Source organism: Bacillus rossius, chromosome 15 (assembly GCF_032445375.1).
Source record: "Bacillus rossius redtenbacheri isolate Brsri chromosome 15, Brsri_v3, whole genome shotgun sequence".
NCBI classification, from domain to species: domain Eukaryota; kingdom Metazoa; phylum Arthropoda; class Insecta; order Phasmatodea; family Bacillidae; genus Bacillus; species Bacillus rossius.
Window position 1 is genome coordinate 46465269 of NC_086342.1, and position 26477 is coordinate 46491745.

The following is a 26477-nucleotide window of genomic DNA, read 5'->3' on the forward strand; positions in this document are numbered from 1 at the left end:
TAGCCATGGGTTGTAGAAACTATATTGCCTAAATTGGTTGTTTATTATCAAAACTTTCATTGGGATTTAATACATATTGAGTCTCCGAAATTTTTTAAAATAAATAATATATAGCTATTGTTCACTGGGCTTCACTATTAATTACTTTCAAAAGCTCAGAAAGTTGGCTTATACTTATATTTAAAACAAAGGCTGGTAATGCCCACATTGTAAGCTGGTTTTAGAGAAAGCTTTATTTGTGGGCAAAACATTTCGGTGCTGTAAAAGGTTATAAATTATGGACTTTTCGAGGAAGCATTTACCTCAAATAAGCTAAGAAATCTTCATAATTTCAGAAAGCTGGATCTTCGTAGAATTTAAACGTATTTAAAATTCCGAGTTCAAGTTTTCGTCTTAAACACACGTAGGAAAAAAAAAGTGTTATTGTAGTAGCCATAACCAGTTTTGGAACTCTTGCAAATACACCAAGATTATTCTTGTAGGTCTATGTTCAAAGAAAGGGAACTTAGTACTTGCTTTTTTTTTACAAACATTTAGTAAATTTACGAAAAACTCTGGATAATTTTTTGTCCAGCGTGATATAAACATTTTTAACAGTGTAAATGTAGTGGCAGTTATCAAGCTGCTGATTGGAGTTACACACAATTATTCCTGCACCACATACTTTAAAATTTAATGCAGTTTTTGACGTGACAACGTCTAATAAATCGATGAACGCCGGCTGCACGCACGAAAACGTGTCCCGTTACGCACATTGTCCCGTTACGCTGTGTCCCGTTACGCGCATTGTACGCTTGCGCCGCATCTATCTCTCTTCCACTCGATTGGAACAACCATCGATTTGACTTTTTCGAGGCACATTAAACTTAAAACACTCCCATTCGTTTCCTACTTTTCCTATCATCGTCCTATCCTTAACATAATAACACAGATTGGAAGAAGTTAAATAGCAAACATGTATAAAAGTTATATTTAAAATAATCTCTTCGTTAAAGTAATAAACATATTTGAATTAATGAGTGCAAATAAAATAAAATTTATCAATGAAATTGTAGATTTAATTTTACTCCTTTGTATCTATACAAAATAGTGTTAATTCAATAAAATGATTCAATTTTATTCATAAAGTATGCAATCATTTCATCAATGTTTTGCTATGACGTTGTGGCGTTAAACTATCGTCTGTAAACCGACTTTACAGACAACCAATTATTTTTTTGGACATAACGCCATTGCAGTTTTTCACTGTTAGTTATGGAACAATTCCGAAAATAGCAAGTTGAGGATAAAAATTCACAGTAAACGAGGCTGAATCAGCTGATGTCGGACAAACGGAACCAACGATAAAACCAAACAAGTATTATGAACACAACGACGACAGCACTGACAAAAAATTCTCCATTCCCAATTGCATGAATCATTTAAAGAACGAATGCTTTAGAATATTCTACTCACACGTCATTCTGTGGTATAGAGTTTGAGTGACTGCTACCTCGTACATGAATGAACCGGTTGCGGAACTGTACTGCTACCATCTATCTACTTATTGTTCTCACACTGATTACCGCTGTTTTGAGAACCTCCTGCGATCTGGAAGCTCGATTAACTTATTTCATGACATTCTACTTGTTATTTTTAACGTCGTGTTAGAACAATGGTGCAGGCGAGTCGCAATTATTAAATAGGGACCGGAAAAATTCGCTGGTTCCATGACCTCTAGGATGAACTTTATAGTTCCACGTACACTCAGTCAAATGCCACCCTCTCATTGGCTGCTGTCTTGTGAAGGTGTCCCAACGTAGTGGCCTGTGATTCGATACAGCTACGGTTGACTGTTTCTCACTGGCCCATAGTCATCCAGGTGAGTTGTGAGCCAATAGCAGAGGCAGCACAAAGGTATAACTATTTGAATTTCAGGCTGTCGTGAAATGAACCCGCGAATTTTTCCGTTCTCTATTAATAAAACTCTAAATTAAGGCTGAAAGATTAAATCATAATTAACATTTGCATCAGTCATCGGTAGAGACCGGAAAAATTCGCGGGTTCAATGACCTCCAGGATAGACTCCAATATCCTCTACACACTCGGGCAAATGCCAACTGTTCATTGGCTGCTGACTTGTGAGTCGTCTCGACTGGGTGGCCTGTAATTCGATACTTCTATGAGTGAGGGTCTCTAATTGGCCCTTAGTCCTCCAGATTAACAGTGAACCAATGACAGAAGCAGCACTAAGGTATAATTATTTGAATTTTAGCATAACACGAAATGAACCCGCAAATTTTTCAGGTCTCTAGTCATCGGTGGGTTACAACCCTATCCCGTGAGAAACCACCTACTGCACCTAGCTACTTTAAATGAAACTTTTCAGGACCCATATCCCATTTCTTTATTTATTTAATTTATAATACATTACAGTATGAAAAAAAAACCGTCTTTTCAAACAAAACGTAAAGAGCTTAATAGAAGGAATAAGTAACGTCAAACACTTTGGCATGGACTGTCAGTAACATTAACAAATATAAATTAAATAAAATGGAATGTATTGGTTTAGCTTTCATATAGTTGTGAAAATTAAAATGGCATGAGTGTTTATTATTTTTGTACGTTTTCGTTAATGTTTTTGCAGTTTAAAATCCTACCATTGAAGGCGAATCCAAAACAAAACATTTTTAACGGCTGAGTAAGTTCTTCATAACTTGCAACGAATTGTATTATTTAAAGAGCCTGATTGCTTTATGTGAAACTGTGTTTCTTTTTACCTCGGGCCCGTAAACTATCCGCTGATTTTACTTGGACAAAAATTTACTGGTTTTCTATTTAATACAATCAATGTTACAATGAGGTATTGGAGAAAGGTGCGAAAAGCAGACACAAGGTCAAACACGGAATAATATCTCTGAACGTAAAACTGGCTTCATGTTTGTTTCTTGACGACAGTGGAAACGCCATTGCATGCACTGAAGAGAATTTTTCAGAAAGCCTTGAATTAATGATTTCCGTCGTTTTCAAGGTGAGTTCTTAGAAACTGTGTTACGCCACTGGCTCCGTGTAGTCTGTATTCCTGCACGCCCGGTAGCGAGAAGGCGCGGTGGACCACCCGGTGCCGCCTTGCCGGTCTGAGATGCAGTTGGACCGGGCCTTTGTGCGCCACCCCAGGAGGCAGTTTCGGTGCAGCGGCGACCATGGGGGGAGGGGCAGGGGGGACGGGTTTTCGGTTGCATGTGCAAAGTGCATGACTGCAGCTGCACCGAGCTGGGCAGGATGGGAGAGGGGGGGGGGGGTCTCCTTCAAGGCTGCAGCTACAAGCCGCGGTGCAGGAAGACAAGAAGAGAGGGGTAGGGTAGGAGAAGCAGGCACAACTAGTAGACAAGGCCTGCTCTAGGACAGCCCCCCCCCTCCCCCCGCTTCCTGGACCCAGCCCGAGGAAAGCGAGCCTGGTACACACGAGACACCCGGAGGTTCAGCTACAACCAAACCCACTCATCACTAGAGACTAGAAAAATTCGCGAGTTCGATGACCTCTAGTATAGACTCCACAATCCCCTACACGCTCAGGCAAATGACACCTGCTCATTGGCTATTGACTCGTAAAGTCCTGTCAACTGAGACGCTTGCGATTCGATACTTATATTTTTGTTGGAGGTTTTTCATTGGCTCAAAGTCCTTAAGATAAACAGTGATCTCTCGGATAGCCTCCATTATCCTCTGCATTTCTCAAGTAGACACGCGTGTGGCGTCTCCACTGGTAGCTTGTGATTCGAGGCTTCTTTGGTTGATATTCTCTCATTGGCCCAGAGAACTCCAATTAAACTGCGAGCCAATAGCAGGACCAGCAGATTTGTACACGTATTTGAATTTCATCTTGTCACGAAATGAATTCGCGAATTTTTCTGGACTCTAACAGTGAGTCAATCACAGAAACAATATAAAGATACAGTTGTTTGGATTATAGCATTTATCAAGAAATGAACCCACAAATGTTTCCTTTCTCTACTCATCAATGACTCGGCGGTCCCACATCTACGCAAAGTGCGACGTTAAACTGGCATCAAACCAAATGAAATCTTAATGACAACAAAGCAACATCGATAAATAAAATTGTGATTATAAGAAACAACTGTCGGTAGCTGTAACGCGTTCGCGGCGCGCAGAGATATTTTATGTTCATTCTCTTTCCAATACACAATTTCTGCCACTAGCGCTGTGCGCTGTTGCCAGATGTACACCATAGAGAACAAAAGTTTTAGACACTAATTCTGCAATGTTACATTTTTTTTTTTTTTTAGTTACTGAAACATCATGGAAAAGAAATCTGAATTATTGTATGTTGTACTATAGTTTAATTTTAAATAGAATTTGTGAAATATTGCATCTTTTTGTTGTTGTATTTTGTCAAACAATAAATAATTTAATTTTTACTTTTATGGAGACGGAAACGAAAGTAGTTTTTTTTTTTTCAAATTCTTAACTTCAAATTCCTTTGCCAACAACATTTTTTTTTTTACAATTTACTGTAACATTTTGGCTCGGTGTGAAATAATCGATATTTAATATTTAATTATTCGTTTTAGAATGACTACAGCCGTAGTGATACTTTTAATATACACTTTTAATGTTCTAAAAAATCGAAATATTTAAATATTTAATAGAATTTTATATATAATATAATTTACGATGAGATAAATAATAACATTTTAGTGTAAAATAGCCATATGAATAATTAGTGTAACGCAACTAATCTATATCATCGAGTAAACATCTCTCTGTCAGCAGTGTGCGCTGTTTAACTCTCTGTACTGTAAACGAAGAGACAGACTCTTTATAGAAACATCATAGACTGGTAGATAGGGAGAGATATCTGGTGAGTGTTATAACTGCTCTTGAACACGTGAAATCTTATAAACCAATTTTCTCTGCACGGACCACTCTGTTGCTGGCACTAAAGTTTGGTTAATGCTGCTTTGAACACCTACTAAAAAACGTATCTGTTTCCATTTCGATGTTCATGTTCCTCAGTGAAACCTCACACGTTTTTGGAATTCAACTTTCGAAGTATTTATATCCTTTTACACAATACATTTAAACCCTTCGACACAGCAAACGATACAGTTTGTCCATAGAAGAATATATCAGCTATAAATTTTAATAGTATCGACTTTAGGCTTTATAAAATTATAACTCCAAATTAAATTAGCATTATAAAAGGCATTAGGTACTGATATCAAACACACGGAAACTACCACACACAATTTCACTATTTTCTGAAATTCAATCATCAATGTTGTTGAAAAAGGTAAATATGATTTTGAGATTATAACTATGTCTCTGAAACTTATCAAGCATAAGAAAAAATATAAAAAATCAATAATAAACATGCGAATACTATCAAAAACACTTTTACCATTTTGCGAAATTCAACTCCTAAGAGGTGAAAAAAGTGGTAAATTTGGTTTTAAGATAATCATATCACCGAATCTAATCAAGCATAAAAAATTATTTGGTACCAAATAGAAACATATGAAAAATACAGAAACAATCTATTTGTACAATTTTGCAAAATTTAACCACTAAGGGGTAACAGGGGACAGTGTGGTTTTAAGATGAAATATGAATATTTTCAATTCTGTTAAAACCAGAGTTAGAAACTAAAATAGTATAATGCCTATAGTCATGTATTGTTTTTTATTTTATCTAAATTAGTTTTTTAATGGCGTAAAGGGGTGTAATATTTGATTTATATAAAAAATATTACCTTAAACGAGTCAAGTAAGACGTAAATTATTTAGTTCGAATAATAAAAAATGAACCCTACATTATTATTTAGTACTTATACCTACCACTTTGCGAGATTCCGACTCTAACGGGTGTAAAAGGGGTGAGTTTGGTTTTTAGAAACAAATGCAAACTTCCGATTCTACTATATATAAGTGTAAGAAATTAATACTGAACAAGCATAGCTTATAGGGATTCAAATTGTATATTTTATTTTTATTTTTCTGGAACTATATTTTAAAGGAAGTGTTTAATCATTAAAAAAATCATATGTCAATATCAAATAAAAGCTGGATGTAAAAAATTGAGCATGAATAACTCAAATATTTAAAACGGAGAATATTTTTACCATATTTCGAAATCGGTCCCAATTCTGTGAAACAGTAGTACGTTAGTTTGTATAGTTGCAAATCATAGTCCATGTAAATTAGGCTTAAGTTATGAAACTGATTAATAATACGTAAGTAATATTATTTTATAGTATGTTTTTTACCTTAAGGTATAATTTATTTCTATATTCTATCGCAAAAGGGCTGAAAAGGTGGTCATTTTGAATTTTTACTATAGTAATATATCTGTAGCAAATAAAGAAAAATGTCAGTTTTTCGGTATGATTTATAAACATGCTTAAACTACCAACTCTTTATTACTACTTCCTGAAATCCTACTTCTTAAGGGGTGAAATTGTTAATGTTTTTTAACATTAATAAATATAAATAATGCATTGTTATCAATTCAATATTAATTTAAGATATTGTCTATTATTAATCAACATACTTTCTCTTGTTCAACGTTCTCCGAAATATCACTTATTGAATTAAAAATCATATCAAAAATATATATTATTTAAAAAATAATTGTAGAATGCACTAACTCAGTATTTGAAAAATAATATTAATTTTGATATAAATGTAAAATTACTATTAATATTCTGGACATCACATCTGCGGTAAAAAAGGGAAAGGTTTGGCTTTGATTTGGTTAACGGATATTGCCCAATTTACTAAATCTGTAGTTCTGAATATAAGCATAGGTATCCCTGTGAGAATAGGGAAAGGGGTCTAAAATATAGAAATTCTGTTTAAGTATTACCAAGCAAAAATGAGAATCAACTTCCTATACTGGATGATAAATTAGATAACTGTAATCTATATTTAAAATAAATATGTAGTTGTAAAACTCTTAAAATAATGTAGTTGTAACAATTTTAAATAATTTCATTATTCTAAACATATCTATAACCAATATAAATTAAACTGTGTTAACGGTGTCCAAATCTTAAATTAAATCAAATAGGTGCTGAGTTTAACAATTTTTTTTTAAATTGTCTGCCTCATAAAATGGAAAGGAGATAAGTGTGATTTAAAAAAGGTAAAATATTTCCACGAAAACACTTAAAATGGAATTATAACATCAGGTGTTTAATTTATACTAAAAATTAGAACAAGGCTTACGTCTTTTAAATATTATTAATAACATTCGTAAACGGTTTGTTATGAACTATATATTTTATTCACATAACAATTTATTAGTCTATTTCTTTCATAAAATTGTGTAATTAAATACACATTGTTCTTAAAATGGTGCAATATCTTCAATACCCTTAAACTTCAAGAGCAAAGCCGCAGGTTACTGGCTAGTAAATCAATAAACGTCTTAATAGTTTCTGAAACACCAGGAAAAAATTATAGATAAAATGCTACTCTAGAGATATATTAGCATCTTTTAAGCAATACGATAGTTATCTTTAATAACTATATAACTCCTTTTTCTGTTCTAACTATTACAGACAGACAACCCAATTTACTTTTGGCCAACAAATGTCTTCGATAATAACTAGAGACCGGAAAAATTCGGGATTCATTCGGCGATAGGCTAAAATTCAAATACATATACCTTGCTATTGGCTTACTGTTAATCTGGACGAATCTCAACCAGTTATAACTAGGGACCGGAAAAATTCGCGGATTCAATGACCTCTAGGAAAGCCTCCATTATCCTCTGCATTTCCCAAGTAAACACGCGTGTTCATTGGGTACTAAATTGTGAGGCGTCTCCACTGGGTAGCTTGTGATTCGACGCTTCTTTGGTCGATAGTCTCTCATTGGCCCAGAGAGCTCCAGTTAAACTGCGAGCCAATAGCAGAACCAGCAGAATTGTACACTTGTTTGAATTTCAGCCTATCACGAAATGAATCCGCGAAATTTTCCGGTCTCTAGTTATAACCCCTCAACCAAAGAAGGATCGAATCACAGTCAAACCAACTGGGACGACTTATCTACAAGTCGGCAGCCAATGAACTTGCGTTACTTGCCCGAGTGTACAGGGGTATGTGCAGTCTATCCTGAAGGCCATCTAAACCGCGATTTTTTCCGGTCCCTAATAATAACAAACTAATTACTTAAATAGTGGCTTGCAACTTGGTCATGGTTAATCATTGGAGTTCAATGTCTTAATACTGAGCTACTTCTCTCTATTACAGAACATTGAACTAATAAAACAGAAAAGGATATATCGTAAAAAAAAGATACATTTTTTTCCTGCTCTTGCGTGACTGACAACCACAATATTTTTATTTTAAGCGAAAAGTCAAATATTTATTTTAGTCTGGTAACAAAGCTTTTCGATGTGTAAACATCCTGGAAATCGGTATACAGCATTTGCCAGGAGTACGGAAATGTGTTGACACAGAAGTCGACGCACGGAAATTTGTCACAAATATGGTGGACCCTCTTGATACAACATAAACCCGCATATTGTCACTTTCGTAAACATTAGGGAACATACCATACATATAGGTGTGTTACATGGAACTTTCTGATAGTGAAACAACCCCGGAATATATTTGGTAAACTAAATTGTCATAGCAAAAAGAAATCTCAAGTTTAAAAATACTTAAGAAAACTGGCATTACAATATTATAGTACATGTTCTCCTTGTAATGTAGCCAGCCTTTGTTATCCTCAAGGTATGTGGTTCGAATCTCGAAAATTAAATGACTTTACTATTTGACGTGACGTCTAATAAATCGATGAACGCCGGCTGCACGCACCAAAAAGTGTCCCGTTACGCACATTGTTCCGTTACGCAGTTTCCCGTTACGCTCATTGTACGCTTGCGCCGCATCTATCTCTCTTCCACTCGATTGGCCTATGCGTCCGAGGAGAAGAAAGACAGCAGCAGCACACAACTTACATCTACACGTGAACTGTTTCGTCGACTGTTTATAAAGTGAAGTGAAAAGTTTATGTGGTTTTCATTGCTTATTACAACAACAATTTCGGCAATAAAGGTTAATTATTCTTGCATTTTAAAAATATGATTACTAGTACAATTTCAAGTATTTATTCTTTTATTATTAAAATAAAAATGATTCAATTTTATTCTTAAAAGTATGAAATCATTTCATAGTTGTTTTGTTATGACGTTGTCACGTTCAACTATCGTCCGTAGACCGACTTTACAGAAAACCAATTTTTAATAACATTATAAAATATGAATATTATAAAATAATAATATTGAATCAGCTGAATAAGATTAAGGTTTGTCTGTAGTAATTATTTACAGACAGTTTTCACTCTCTTAAGCAAAAAAAAAAAACTAGGGGAGAGTTGGACAAAACCGGGTGGTCTGGTAAAACGGGGTACCGCTGTTATTTCCACTATACCGTGCTGCCATCTACCTCTGATCGTGTCAGTTAATTACTCGTACGAGTACCGCTAGCCAGCAACAAATAGCGCGGCAGTCGGCAGCGTCAAGCGTTGTCTATTGAGAAAAGTGTGTTTTCTGACTGATATGATGTAATTTTTGGCTTTTGTTTGTATGATAACTGCAGATGAATGAAACCGTCAAACTATACAGGTGAGTGGGCATAGAAATGAGTGTAGTATGCACTACAAATACGAGTGTGTACTAACTTGTACGTTTCTCATCTTTCCTTATAAATGAATTTGTTTTGTAGCAAGGCGTAGTCTGACAAAACAGGGTATTGCGTGGTCGGTTAAAACAGGGTAGTACCCTGTTTTATCCGACTATACCCTGTTTTATCAAACCGTTTCTTAACTATAGCTTTAAGTACGATGATCATTTGATATTGTTACCCATAAGTTCCAAACCATTATTTATTTGGTTTCGGGCACAAATTAATGTACGGTATTTTATTTAGACAGTGAATCATCATGCCTTATGTTCGCCAAACCAAAAAACAGTCTTGGTCTCAAGATGCTATGAAAAATGCAGTTGCTGAGGTTTTGGCTGCCAGAATGGGATACCTTAAGGCTTCTAAAATGTTTGGCGTCCCACAATCAACTTCTTAAAGCGAGAGTGAAAAAAGCCAGAACTGGTATATCGCGTGAGGATGCTACTAAGAAAGGCAAGCACTTTAAAATTATTGCATTCTAAGAAGTGTAAAAAATAAATATGTATCATTTTTTAATATATTTATTGGAAAAAAACTAAATAAAATCTCTATTATTTTGCTGAATGTTAACTTTTTAAAATAAGAAACATCATAATGTGTGAATTATTATGTTTTAGGCTTGGGCTGGATGTTTCAACCTGCTGAAACCACTGAAAGGCCTCTAGAGGAAATGTCTCGTCAGCAAAGTTTGGCCATTTCAAGCATCCACCAACCATTGGTACAACCTACCATGGCTGAATCTGAACCTATGGCCAGCACACCTGAACCTGCATCTAGCCAACGTGAATCTCATGGGCCATTTTCGCAGTGTCTTTTGGATTCCGAAGCATCCACATCAACAGCCACATCGGCATTTGCTGTGTCATCGAAAGACATTAAACCCATACCTATAGCTCAGAGGAAGGTTGAAACCAAAAATAACAGGAGACGTGGCAAAACTGTGATCCTCACAAGCTCCCCTTATAAAAATGAACTAGGCCTAATTGCTGCACAAAATAAGACATCTGCGCATAGTTATATTGCTAATCCCAAAACAGTAAAAAGAAAACTGAATTCATCTAGAGACAGTTCACATGTTAATGAGTCTACAACTCGCAAAGCCCACAGTAATAAAAAATGCAGTAAAATATCCGTAATGACTCAGGACAACTCTGAAACATCTGATGAAGAGGAAACAAATGCAGCATGTCTCTTCTGCTATGACTTGTATTCAAACTCCAAATCAGAAGAAGGGTGGATTAAGTGTGTTATGTGCGATGAATGGGCACACGAACAGTGTGCAGGTATAGACAGTGATGATGTTGGTTCTTACACTTGTGATTATTGCCAGCGATAGAATATTGTTTTTGGTATAAATGTGTTGTATAACTTGCACTGATACTCAGAGAGTCTGTGATTTCAGGCATTTTGAAAAATGAGATCCTCAGAAACTGATAATGATGACATTTGACTTCCTTATTGTGCTATTTGTTAATGTATCATAGTAAACTGTAATATACATGCATGTCATAAATCATATGTAATAACGTTGTCAACGCTTTTTATTAAATATGTCTCAATTTGTATCGAAATACCTGCACTAATATGTTCGACATTGATGTACCCCGTTTTATCCGACCGGTATGATAAAACAGGGTACTTAGCAACATGAAAGAAAAATATTAATGTTTTATTTCACATTGCTTGGATCCGACTCTTCATATGCACAATATCAGTAGGGATATATATAGTGTTTCCTTGCAAATAATGAATACTCAGGTATAATTACCAGCCACTTTATGAGCATATAAACACTAAGTACCCCGTTTTAGCCAACTCTCCCCTACATTCTTATAATTAATTTTATTAATGTCTTTTCAAATGTTTTAGGTTAATATTTCAGTAATACCATAGAAGTATAACTTACAACGTGTGCATGAACATTAAAGTATTAACTGTTTAGTGAACTTTAATCAGATGGACCAAAGTATTTTAATAAAGTTCCTTGTCAAGAAGTTTATTTGCGACATGCACAACAGGAATGTGCTCGTTGCCGAGGTGACATGTTACCCATCCCTGGCGAGTATTTAAAGATTCACTGACATTTTTTTCATTCGCTCAACGTTACCATTGGAAAGGGTATAAACTAGAGAACCTTTTAAAATAATTCTAAATAAATTAGTATTATTTGATAATTAATTTCAAAGTTGAAAGTTTGTCTTACATTACACATTTTTTGGACTTTGGAATCGCATAACTAATTTTCCTGATATCCACTGAATAAAATAATGATTTTGTCGCGGGTTTTACTAAGGACATAGGAAAACCCTAACAAGGAAGAAAAGGGACGTTTGTGGGTGGTTATGAAATTAGTTTCTAAGTTAAATTCGATCCAATAACAATTTATTGACAAACTTAATAACACCAAAAGGAATTGCATGGATTCTCAAACTGACATAACACTTAAACAAGTCGGGTTCTCGTGGAGACGAAACGCCGATGCAAGTTCCCACTAGAACACAAAACGTACGAATTAACGCTAAGTGATCACTTTCAGAACAATGAAAACAAAACAAAACAATACCCTTCATTGTGGCGAGCCATGCGCTCGTCACCGCTAATGATCGGTACGCCGTCTATTTAAACTACTAAGGCTATACCACATACAAAGTCTTAATGAACATGCTTAATCTAAATATTACTCAATGTTACACGTAACAAACAATACAGATAATTAATACCAGTGGTGGGTTACAATTATATACACGCAACTAGTCATGTAACGCTGTCAATGTCTATAGCTTGGTTTTCAGGACTCTTCCCCCGGTACCATGTGAAGCTTTCTCCGCATTCCCGTAGTAACGTCTAAGTTCTTACTCTTGACCGCTGTCTCTTGTGTGTAGAATTACTCGTTACCGGAGGTAGAGTTAGAGTCCATACAGAGTTACGATCAGGTTGTGATAGTGTCTTGATAGTGTCAATACTTCCGCTCGCTCGGCCCTCACTGAAGTTAGCTAATCCCCGCCCTCTTGCCCTTGTGGCTGAACCGTCGTTTTTATTTAATGTTCTTACTGAAAGATTTTATGCCTAATCCAGCGACGCTTCCACTCGGAGAGGTCTCACCCAGTCGATGTCTTGTCGGTCCTCGGGCGGCAGCAACTCCGCGGTGGTTGACGGAGTAGGCCGGCGAGCGGTGTCGGAGCAGCGAGGCAGCCTGCTGGCTGGATGTCCCAGTTGTTCTGCTTATCGATAGATTTTTTTTCCTAACCTAAATTAAAACTAAGTGTGTTTGGGAGGGGTCTTGATTAGGGACAGACTCTAAGTGCGTCTCAGGCCGAAGCCTATACGCTCTAATCATGCAGGGGTTAGCCATGCGGGAGAGGGTGCATGCATCGTGTGCTAGGAGGGGATTGGCCAGCCATGGCAGCGATTGGCGCCATGACTAACTCCCCTCACTGACTATTCTAGACTAAAACTAGATAAGTTGGGCCCAGGTAAAACCTGCATAGACACAGGGAAAACCCTGGGCACTTACATGCGGAATGCAAAATTTCATGCATTAATTACATGCGGGTTGGCTACGGGAATAGAAGGATGGCTCAGGAAGAAGAGTTGGAAGAGTAGAAAATATCTACTAAGCAAGGGCGGGCACTTGGACATTTTTGTCCGCATTTGGGGGTTTGGGCATGACTGGTTTTTAGGGGGCGACTTTCGTCGTTTCCCGCCAGGCTGCCAGCCAGCCAGGTGAGCTGAAAGAAAAGAAAAGGTACATCTTACAACTATAAGTTATATGGCCGCAGCACCCAGGTTGCCCCAGTTACCACGGCCATGTATGCCCGACACATTGTGCTGCCAGCCTGGGCATGTCAATCATTGGCTAGCCCAATGTTGATTATTTGCACCGCAGGACGTGGTCAGGCACATGGTCGGACACCTATTCATCGATAGTGAGTTTGCTCACTTAATAATTGAGAAATAAACATTCCTATAAGAATGGGGAATTGGTGTGTTGGTGTATTTATTAGAGCCCCGCTGGGCCAAAAGCGCGACTAGATTCATTAGAGCCCCGCTGGGCCAAATCGCTGGTGTGTCTGGGTGGTGCGGGAGTTTTTAATTCTGTCACAATGTGCTGCCAGCCTGAGCATGTCAATCATTGGCTAGTCCAATGTTGCGTATTTGAACTGCAGGACGTGGTCAGGCACATGTTCAGAATTCTATTACTTAATGCTACTATTAGGACTTAAAGTTATGTCTTAAAAAATAAAATACTTAATACTAAGTCTGGAGCTGCCAGAAATACGAGTGTAAAAACTGCGCGATTCTTAAGCAGAATTTTCTCGCCAGTCCGCAACCGCCCTGCCGGGGTCGGGCCTCGGCCGAGCGCAGGTGCGCTGTGATTGGCCGGAGCTTCCAGCCAATCACGGGCCACTACGGTGGTCGGTGCGCCAGGATGGATTTCGGGCGTTTGTATTTTTGTGTTTCGTCGGGATCATAATTTCCGAGTGAGGAAATATGCGGATTTAAACTATTTACGCATTTATCGTAAAAAGTTTGTGTTGTACGAGTGTAAAAGTCTTGCAAAGTCTCCGACTCGGTTTCACGATGCAATGCTTCTACAGGGCAGTATCGTGGGGCGTCTTTGGCGATTCTAATGCACCTATTCTGAATCCGCTGCAGTTTTATTAGGTGTGTGGGGGCAGCTGTTGCCCAGACTGGGGCTGCATACGTAATTATTGGGCGTATTAGAGCATTGTACAGCAGTAGGCCGGTTTTAACCTTGCTGCCGCATCGTCTACTCATTACTGGGTATAGTGCACTGATCCTAGCCTGCGCTTGCGCTCGCCTAGTGTCAATGTGGTTGCGCCAGAGTAGTTTCCTATCCATGTGAACACCTAGATATTTCACTACATCCTTATGCGGTATTTGTTCGTCAAACAAACGTATTTGAGGCCTGTGTTCTACAGGCGGGAGATTTTTACGAGTAAATACAATACCTCTGATTTCGTTGTATTTACTTTTATACGCCAAGTCGTGCACCATTGTTCGAACTCAGTGAGCGCGACTTGCAGTCTGTTGGTAGCTAGCTTTATCGATAGTCTGGGCGCATATACTTGCAGGCTTCCCAGACGAGCTGGAAGAAGAATAGTCTCGTCTATTCGGGGGAAGCCTGCCCAGCTCACTGTGTTGCAGGTGGTATGCCGTGAAAAGTCAGGGGTACACTACTTTGCAAGTGTACGCAGGTACACACGTTACAATGTATTTAGAATAAAAAATACATCGCAGAATACAACAACAGTTATTTTGTGTTATTACTGCCACAAATATAAAAGTTATGATGACTTAAATGCAAGATTTTGGATGATTTACAACAAAATCTAAGAAAAATTCATATCTGTCTTACCTAGACTTTGAGGACATGAGGTCAAAGGGTAATAACTAGAGACCTGAAATTATCGCGCATTCATTTCACGATAGGCTAGAATACAAAAGTTTGCATTTTTGCTGCTTCGGTGATTGGACAACAGTATATCTGAAGGACTTTGGGCCAATGGAAAAACGCAAACAAAAGAAGTAGCGAATCACGAGCATCACAGTTAACAGATGTCACGAGTCAGTAGCCAATGAGCAGATGCAATTCGCCCGAGTGCTTAGAGGATCATGAAGTCCACCCTATAGGTGATTGAAATCAGAATTGTTTCGGTCTCTAGTAATAACTATAGCCAAGACCTCTTAAATCCCTCAAAAAGGTTTGTCGGTACTTATACTAAACGTTCTGTATAATGAAATGTTTTGGATGGAATTTCAGTTTGATTTTGAAAATTGGTAAACCACTTTGCTACTCAGGTCCGAATATTTTGCTATCTAGATATAGGGGAGAGTTGGCTAAAACGGGGTACTTAGTGTTTATATGCTCATTAAGTGGCTGGTAATTATACATGAGTATCCATTATTTTCAAGGAATCACTATATATATCCCTACTGATATTGTGCATATGAAGAGTCGGATCCAAACAATGTGAAATAAAACATTAATATTTTTCTTTCATGTTGCTAAGTACCCTGTTTTATCATACCAGTCGGATAAAACGGGGTACATCAATGTCGAACATATTAGTGCAGGTATTTAGATACAAAATGAGACATATTTAATAAAAAGTGTTGACAACTTTATTACATATGATTTATGACTTGCATGTATACTATTACAGTTTACTATGATACATTAACAAATAGCACAATAAGGAAGTCAAATGTCATCATTATCAGTTTCTGAGGATCTCATTTTTCAAAATGCCTGAAATCACAGACTCTCTGAGTATCAGTGCAAGTTATACAACACACTTATACCAAAAACAATATTCTATCTTTGGCAATAATCACAGGTGTAAGGACCAACATCATCACTGTCCATACCTGCACACTGTTCGTGTGCCCATTCATCGCACATAACACACTTAATCCACCCTTCTTCTGATTTGGAGTTTGAATACAAGTCATAGCAGAAGAGACATGCTGCATTTGTTTCCTCTTCATCAGATGTTTCAGAGTTGTCCTGAGTCATTACGGATATTTTACTGCATTTTTTATTAATGTGGTCTTTGCGAGTTGTAGACTCATTATCATGTGACCTGTCTCTAGATAAATTCAGTTTTCTTTTTACTGTTTTGGGATTAGCAGTAGAACTATGCGCAGATGTCTTACTTTGTGCAGCAATTAGGCCTAGTTCATTTTTATAAGGGGAGCTTGTGAGGATCACAGTTTTGCCACGTCTCCTGTTATTTTTGGTTTCAACCTTCCACTGAACTATAGGTATGGGTTTAATATCTTTCAGTGACACAGCAAATGCCTATGTGGCTGTTGATGTGGATGCTTCAGAATACAAAAGACACTGCGAAAATGGCCCATGAGATTCACGTTGGCTAGATGCAGGTTCAGGTGTGCTGGCCATAGGTTCAGATTCAGCCATGGTAGGTTGTACCAATGGTTGGTGGATGCTTGAAATGGCTAAACTTTGCTGACAAGACATTTCCTCTAGAGGCCTTTCAGTGGTTTCAGCAGGTTGGAACATCCAGTCAGGAAATACATTAGGATCAAGTGGAAATATCCCAGTCTTCTTGAATGCATTCACAGCTGTCTCAATTGATGCAGCTTTCATGAAAGCGGCACCAAAAAGTTTCCCAACTTGATTGATTGTTATTGGTCTTCCCGGGTGGGACTGCAACCACTTCCTGGCCTCTTCGGAGTAGTAATTGCTAAGTGGAGCCATGAAGGACACATCCAGAGGTTGCATACGATGCGTGCAATGTGGGGGGAAACATAGAATAATGATATGGTTGTTGTGTGCCATATCGATCACCTCAATATTTTTTGTATGCGTGGCATGCCCATCCAATAAAAGTAACACAGGTTTTTCCTCGGTAGGGTTAGAAAACTCTATGAATCGTTTGAGCCACTTCAAGAACAATTCTTTTTGCATCCATCCACTAGGGTGATATTCTGCTGTTGTGCCTGGTGGCGTATCATCAAGAAGTTCTGGTTTCGCTCTTTGGCGGGGAAAAACAAACATTGTAGGCATATATTTCCCCGAAGCACTCATGCATATTTCAGCAGTCACTAGAACGCCCCTCTCTCCATAAATCAAACCTCCTACCTGCCGTTTTCCACGTAAAGCCAAAACTTTGGGTTGCTTATTTGGCACCGTTTTTATTCCACTCTCATCGACGTTATACACTCTGTCAGGAGTGAAAGAGTATTTTTCATAGAGGCCAGTGAGAAGGTCAAAAAATGTTTTCACAGCAGTTCTATTAAAACCTATTGCTCTGGCCAGGGAGGTTGGCTCCGGCGAACGTAGTCTTAACTCTGGGTTTCTTTTCAAGAATGAATAAAGCCAGCACTTACCTGCCATTTTCTTTGTGGTATTGAAATTATGCTGGAGGTTATTTCATTCTGCCAATTCATATGCAAGACTTCTAAGCTCAGCTAATGTCACTCCAAACAGACGGCTTTCCATCAGAAGAACATATTCCACCAAATTTTTTTCCTGATCTGGGTTGAAAACCCGCTTGTGACGGCCCAAGCCTAAAACATAATAATTCACATATTATGATGCTTCTTATTTTAAAAAGTCAACATTCAGCAAAATAATAGAGATTTTATTTATTTTTTTTTTCAATAAATATATTAAAAACTGATACATATTTATTTTTTACACTTCTTAGAATGCAATAATTTTAAAGTGCTTGCCTTTCTTAGTAGCATCCTCAAGCGATAAACCAGTTCTGGCTTTTTTCACTCTCGCTTCGAGAGTTGATTGTGGGACGCCAAACATTTTAGAAGCCTTAAGGTATCCCATTCTGGCAGCCAAAACCTCAGCAACTGCATTTTTCATAGCATCTTGAGACCAAGACTGTCTGTTGGTTTGGCGAACATAAGGCATGATGATTCACTGTCTAAATAAAATACTGTACATTAATTTGTGCCCGAAACCAATAATTAAATAATGGTTTGGAACTTATGGGTAACAATATCAAATGATCATTGTACTTAAAGCTATAGTTAAGAAACGGTTTGATAAAACCGGGTATAGTCGGATAAAACAGGGTACTACCCTGTTTTAACCGACCACGCAGTACCCTGTTTTGTCAGACTACGCCTTGCTACAAAATAAATTCATTTCTAAGGAAAGATGAGAAACGTACAAGTTAGTACACACACGTATTTGTAGTGCATACTACACTCATTTCTATGCCCACTCACCTATATAGTTTGACGGTTTCATTCATCTGCAGTTATCATACAAACAAAAGCCAAAAATTACATCACATCAGTCAGAAAACACACTTTTCTCAATAGACAACGCTTGACGCTGCCGACTGCCGCGCTATTTAATGCTGGCTAGCGGTACTCGTACAAGTAATTAACTGACACGAGCATAGGTAGGTGGCAGCACGGTATAGTGGAAATAACAGCGGTACCCCGTTTTATCAGACCACCCGGTTTTGTCCAACTCTCCCCTAGACTGTAAAGAAAATTTTTGTGAAGACACGCGCCTAGTTTTGATAAACGTTTTTACCACCACTGCCGTACAACTCAGTATTAATGTTCTCACTATAAAAAAACACCTTAAACAAGTATAGGTATGTTTTGAAAAAAAATTTTTTTCAAAATATTTAATTATAATGCTACAGGAAATACATTAAACAATTTCAAAGATTTCTTAGTATAAAAAGTTTAATTTACTGTATGTTTAATATAATTTTATTGTAATATTTGTTTTATCAGATAAATCAATCATTATCATTAGTTTATAAATTTCACAGGAAAGTATTCTAACATTTACATGGTTTATTTATATTTACAAGCAATGATTCGGCAATTATTTTCCAACGAATATCTTTGCAAAATATTAAACCCAAAACATTATTTATAGTGAACCACAACAACATAAAGTATTGGTTAACTAGATACTCTTTATCCATAAAAATTGGTCTGGCAAAAAGCTTACTTTTACAACTGCAAATTTTTTTTTTTGTGGAAAGATATATTTACTTCAGTTACCACACAATAAATTTTATTCTTTACTAGTTTATAATCTGCGGCTTCACTTGTGGAAACTACAGCATATTGATGATACTGCACCACTGTCAGACATTTTTAAGAATATTTTAAATGGGTTTGTATTTTACTTGATTAAGTATTATTCTAATATTACTTTATACAGAGTGGTAGTTCATTCTACCGCTGTTGAAAAAAATTACTTAAAATTAAATATTTTTTTTACTTTTTAGTTCATGGAACGAAAGGGTGTTTTTTTATTTAAAATATAATTTTATTTTTTTCTTTTTAGTTAATATTGTATTAAATTTTTTATAAATTCCTCGAAATGCACCACAAAATAAATTTTAAATGTACCAAAAATTGCACGACATAATTACATAACACATAACACGAAATGAACCCGCGAATTATTCAGGTCTCTACACATTACATAGTTAGAGACCAAAAAATTCGCGGGTTCATTTCGTGATACGCTAAAATTCAAATACTTATACCTTAGTGCTGCTTCTGCCATTGGTTCACTGTTAATCTGGAGGAATGAGGGCCAATTAGAGACCTTCACTCATAGAAGTGTCGAATCACAGGCCACTCAGTCGAGACGACTCACAAGTCAACAGCCAATGAAAAGTTGGCATTTGCCAGAGTGTGTAGACGATATTGGAGTCTATCCTGGAGGTCATTGTAGCCGCGAATTTTTCCTGTCTCTATACATAGTTACACGTGAAGCTAATAAAATTGTGTTAAAAACATATCGCCTCGTTCGTAATTTTTTATTAAACCTAAAATTTCAAATATCTTAAACATCATGTTTGTTTCAACACAACCTAATATTTCATTTCTTTCAAGCTACTCTTGTGTTCTAAACGGATTAAATATCTACAAGTTTTTAAGTCTAATCTTATCATAAGCTTTTAGACACAAAAACTTTAATCAAAAATGGTCCAGTAGTTTTCGTGTGATACTCGAACAAACAAACAGACAGATACAGTTTTATGATAGTATAGATGATATTCGATTGCTTAAATATGTTCTTTTTGCAGGTATTTGATCGTGATAAAATTTTTATCGATACGTAGAGACCGGAAATATTCGTGGATTCATTTCACGACAGCCTGAAATTCAAATAGTTATACCTTAGTGCTGCCTCTGCTATTGGCTCAAAACTCACCTGGATGACTCTGGGCCAGTGAGAAACACTCAACCGTAGCTGTATCGAATCACATGCCGCTACGTTGGGACACCTTCACAAGACAGCAGCCAATGCGAGGGTGGCATTTGACTGAGTGTACGTATAACTATAAAGTTCATCCTAGAGGTCATGGAACCCGCGAATTTTTCCGGTCCCTACCGATACCACTTGCTCAATATTGATTTTACGGGTTTTAGGGTATTCCTTGACATATTTAAAACCACAACTCTATGTCTCATTTAAAAAGAAAGCAATTATAATAATAAGATAAAACACGAAAGTGTTTTAAATTTAATTTAAGGCCATTTGGAAATCCAGGCCACATTAGAGTGGGCTATAACAATAGACTTTTTAAAATTAAAATTTCGAGATTTTATTTATGAGAAATAAAATGTAGAACAAAAAAAACATAAGATTTAGTGAAATTAAATTGCACACATAAGATCTCTTATCCTTCTTAGTTGTGTTTTTTTTAAAAACATGTTTGTACTTAATGAAACGAATTTCTTAAATTGTGCCTCCTCTTATTTTTACTACGGTGTGAAATATTTATTGGAAAATTTACACTTATTTTTTAAATTTCTTTAAAATAAGATTTACCAAAAAATTTTATACTGTTACGGACTTGGTTGTGAAGGCCGCGCCGCGCGCCTGGCACCCGGGGTCTTGGCGGGCCACACGGCCACTGACGTCATACCCGCATACCTTTGAGCATTAGGGCGGCTCGCCTCGTCACCCCTATGCCCCCGCGCTGTCCTTCCTCGGCTCTGTCATCCGTCCCTTAGCGGCCTGGGAGGTCCATGGTCTCACTGAGGCCACAGCGTGGAGTGGCGTGAATAAGCGCCTCTGTTCTTGATGCTTCGTGCGTCGGGGTTTGGGCCGGGATGACGCGACACGCCACAACCACTCCAGTCGGTTCCAGAACGGCCAACGGACATAAAAGCGGCGAAGCTGGTCTTTGTGTGAGTTACAACAAGTGAATTGAGTGACGTGCGAGTTCAAAGAGTGGCGCGACGCGGAGTGACGGGACCGTGAGAGTGCGACTGAGTGGCGCGAGACTGCGTGTGTGGACAGGCGCGAGGTGAGGGGCGAACCACTGTCGAGCCTAGCTCCAGTGTGGAGTGCGATGTGTGTAACTTGACAGATACTTATTTATTTGTGAACAGACATTAAGTGTGGTGATTTAATTAGTAATACAAATATATAATTATTATCTTTGAAAGATTTGTGCAATGGGAGTGCACGACTTGATGTAACCTTTTGGACATACGTCATTGCTGAGCACATATAGGTATGCCTTTATTATGTAATGTAGGTATATATCCTGATGACAACAGCAATGTTTTGCTTAATTTGTGTTTTTTGTCTTCTGGTTTTTTGTAGTTTTTTTCTACAGACATACATGTGCTCAGCAATGGCGTATGTCCAAAATCTTACATCAAGACAAATGTATAAGTATAAAATCAATTGGGCTATCCTTACGAACCCGTTTTCGCCTCTCGTAACAATACTAACTGGTTAAATGCTTGTATAAAATAAAAATATAAAGCACTGTCATCTTAAAAAAATGGAAATTAAAAAAAAGTTTTAAATATTCAATACGTAATTTTGTTCAGTGTCATTTATCCCAAATTGTTCGCATCACATTGTTAATCCTATCCTTTTTATAACGAAATACATTCAAGAAAAGTTCTTAATAAGCTGCAAGGCTACGATCACAGATGTGACATACGAGACAAACCAATTATGGTCCCCACACCTGCTGTGCGAATATTCTAATGCATGTCAAGCTTGTGGTCGTGTTGCTAAGTTTTGCCTGCTCTAGAGGTACAGAGATTGACAGTTTTTGACGTGATAACGTCTTATGAATCGACGAACGCCTGCTGCACGCACGAAAAAGCATGACTCATTGTCACGTTCCTCCTGAGCCGAGCGTGCAAGGACCGGCCAGCCACCGTGCGAGAAAATCTTCTATAATATCAAACAGGTTAAAAGCGGGCTTTTTAAAAGCAGAAATTTAAAAAAAAAATTGTATTATTTGTCCAATTTCGTCATTTCAAATTAACAATTTATTGACAATGATTTGATTTCAGTTTGTTTCTATAACTAATTGTTCGTGATTATATTTAAACAAATTATTTAAATTAGATTTACAAAAACTGTAAATAATATTTGAAAATTAAAAAGTATGCAATTTTACATCAATGTTTTCTTATGAGGTTTTCATTTAAAACTGTCGTCCGTAAACCGACTTTACAGAAAAACCCCCCTTTTTTTATATTACTTCAATGTGATTTTGATTATACCTTAACCTCATGATATAAATGAAATAAAACGAAGAATTATTGTATAGTTTTGAAACTTATAATATATTGGTGCAACAAATACGTAACTTTGGGCCAATAATATAGCATTCGTTATATATAGCTTATATACGTTATATATAGCATATATAACGTTTTAAACAAGCTTAAATTTAACAACAATGATCGCGTTTTTAATATTTGAGACAGTAGAATGTTTTATTTATTTTACATTTATGAGTAAATATAGCTAAACCCATTTAAATCAAATTCTAAAAAAAAAATATTAAAACTTATTGGTGTGCAGCATTAAGCCGTCTTAATCTTGAACATTCGACTTGGACTGTAATGGACTCGCTCCAAGTTTCCACAATAAGAACAACAATTGCATTTATACTTTCTTGTTTAAATATATTCTCAAGCATTTATTAAACCATAAAATTTTATGTAACGCCAATTTATTTACACTTTAAATAAAAAAAAATAACTCCAAATAAACAACGTTATTATAGTTATTATTTTGGACATATTTTTATTTATTTCGTATTTCTTAGTTTAGTCATTGAAAGTTTAGGAGAAAATTTTTTTTTAAACTTGTATAAATAGGGAACGGAAAAATTTGCGGGTTCCATGACCTCTAGGATGAACTTTATAGTTCTACGTACACTCAGTCAAATGCCACCCTCCCATTGGCTGCTGTATTGTGAAGGTGTCACAACGTAGCGGCCTGTGATTCGATACAGCTACGGTTGAGTGTTTCTCACTGACCCAGAGTCGTCCAGGTGAGTTGTGAGACAGTAGCAGAGGCAGCACTGGGGTAATATAACTATTTTAATTTCAGGCTGTCGTGAAATGAATCCGCGAAATTTTCCGGTCTCTATGTAAAAAGGGTTTATTTCCCACCTCGTTTGAAAGCGATGGTAATGTGAACGAGTGTGTTGTTCGTGTGAACCAGGCTTCTCAGGCCGAGCTGCCAGTATTTCCGGGTCTTCTCTGCTGGACCCGCGGCGCCCGGGTGCTGGGAGGGGGTGTGGAGGGGAGGGGCAAGGTTGGTAAAGGTGAGTCCGTGTTAGTCGAAGGAGTTAGCTGGGGCAGTAGGGGCAGTGCTTCAAGGACACGCGTAGACGCCCCCATCCCCCCCTCCACAGGGACCGCCGTGGCCCCGCCCACTGCGGCGGGCCCCCCTCCACTCCTTCACTCCTCGTCCAGAACCACTGTCTCCCTCCTACTCGCCCGCCCCAGGAACCTGCTAGGCCCCGCCCACCCGCACAACACGTGAGCAGAGCTTGATTCCGAAACTACTCACTCAACACAGACGAGTGACCTCAGTTCACGAGAAGTAGAGACCGGGAAAATTCGCGGATTCATTTCACGACAGCCTGAAATTCAAATAGTTATATGTACCTTAGTGCTGCCTCTGCTATTGGCTCACAACTCACCTGGATGACTCTGGGCCAGTGAGAAACACTCAACCGTAGCTGTATCGAATCACATGCCGCTACGTTGGGACACCTTCACAAGACAGCAGCCAATGAGAGGGTGGCATTTGACCGAGCGTACATAGAACTATGGAGTTCATCCTACAGGTCATTGAACCCACGAATTTTTCCGGTCCCTACTAATTGGTAGTTAATTTTGACGCGTGCGACAACAATCAGGTGTTAGTATTTTATTGGTAGAATGGCTGAAGTCAGCTTCCCACTAAGTTGACACAGTGGGTGGACCACTCTACTGTATCCGCTCTGCGTGAAATAGATAAAAGTTAACGAATATCATAAATTGATATTGGAAAAAAAATTAAAAGTAATAACTAGAGACCTGAAAAATTCGCGGGTTCATTTCGTGATACGCTAAAATTCAAATAATTATACCTTAGTGCTGTTTTTGCCATTGGTTCACTGTTAATCTGGATGACTGAGGGCCAATTAGAGACCTTCACTCATAGAAGTGTCGAATCACAGGCCACTCAGTCGAGACGACTCACAAGTCAACATCCAATGAAAAGTTGGCATTTGCCAGAGTGTGTAGACGATATTGGAGTATATCGTGGAGGTCATTGAACCCGCGAATTTTTCCTGTCTCTAGTAATAACTTATTTAAAAAATATTTGCTCACATTGCTAATATAGCGCATCTGATATACACCAAATTACATACTTCGTTTGCTTTTGTTATTTTTTATTTTTGTTGATGCGTTACCAACACTGCTATGACAAGTACGTGGGTGAATTTAATTCTATATCAAGAATTTATTTTTGCCTATGCGTAAAGTAAAACATCTAGAAACGTTTTTTCTTTACTGGGGTGGTATTTTATTGTTTTTTAAGCTTGTGGAAAATGCATATTCTTGTACTGTTGCAAATCATCTGGATAATTTACACATAACACATAAAATTAAATCTCTGTTAGAATAATTAGCGTACAGATGCTTGCACTAAAACTTTTGGCTACGCTGACGATTTATGAAAGAAATCTTGTTAGCATAGAGTATCTCTTCATCTGTTCGCGTGTCGAATGACTAGGGACCGGAAAAATTCGTGGGTTCCATGACCTCTAGGATGAACTTTATAGTTCCACGTACACTCAGTCAAATACCACACCCTCTCATTGGCTGCTGTCTTGTGAAGGTGTCCCAACGTAGCGGCCTGTGATTCGATACAGCTACGGTTGAGTGTTTCTTATTGGCCCAGAGTCATCCAGGTGAGTTGTGAGCCAATAGCAGAGGCAGTGCTAAGGTATAAATATTTGAATTTCAGGCTGTTGTGAAATGAATCCGCGAACTTATTAGTAGAGACAGGAAAAATTCGCGGTTTCAATTACCTCTGGGATAGACTCCACGATCATCCATGTACTTGAGTAAATCACACTCGCTCATTGGCTACTGACTCGTGACACCTATTAACTGGGGTGCTCCTGATTCTATACTTATTTAGTTGAAGGTTTTATATTGCTCCAAAGTCCTTCAGATAAAATATGGCCCAATCACTGAATCACTAAAAGGCAAATGTATTTGGATTCATTTCACGACAGCCTGAAATTCAAATAGTTATACCTCAGCACTGCCTCTGCTATTGGCTCACAACTCACCTGGATGACTCTGGGCCAGTGAGAAACACTCAACCGTAGCTGTATCGAATCACAGGCCGCTACGTTGGGACACCTTCACAAGACAGCAGCCAATAAGAGGGTGGCATTTGACCGAGTGTACGTGGAACTATAAAGTTCATCCTAGAGGTCATGGAACCCGCGAATTTTTCCGGTCCCTAGTTATTACAGAACTACAAAATTTGCGCTATTATTCGGTGGCAGTTCAGTCTGTAAATGATGGTAGACCTGAATGTCACTGGTCACACTGCCTGTAGGATCTAGGGTTGTTTGACAGGAACTTAAAAATCTAAGAGGCATTGATAAGCACCTAACACCCAATCACGCGCTACCGGATAAAGTGGGATATGGCAGCAACCAATCAGCAAACGGCACCACTTGTCTTAACGAAGTCATCAGAAAAAAATGGGGCATGGAAAAAAGTTTTAGAACAATTGAATAAAAAAAAATCAAAGATTTTTTTCAAAATTTTTACGAAAAAAAATGTATCACATAACAAATTTGTTTTATCACGTTAGTAAAATAACTCCTAAATTACTATAAAATACGCATTGCATAGTAATTGTAGGTATTAAAAAAATAAATAATGATGTTCTTAATGTTTAGGTTATATTGCTACAAAGACTCCGTTTTCTTTGTTATTCAAACTATAT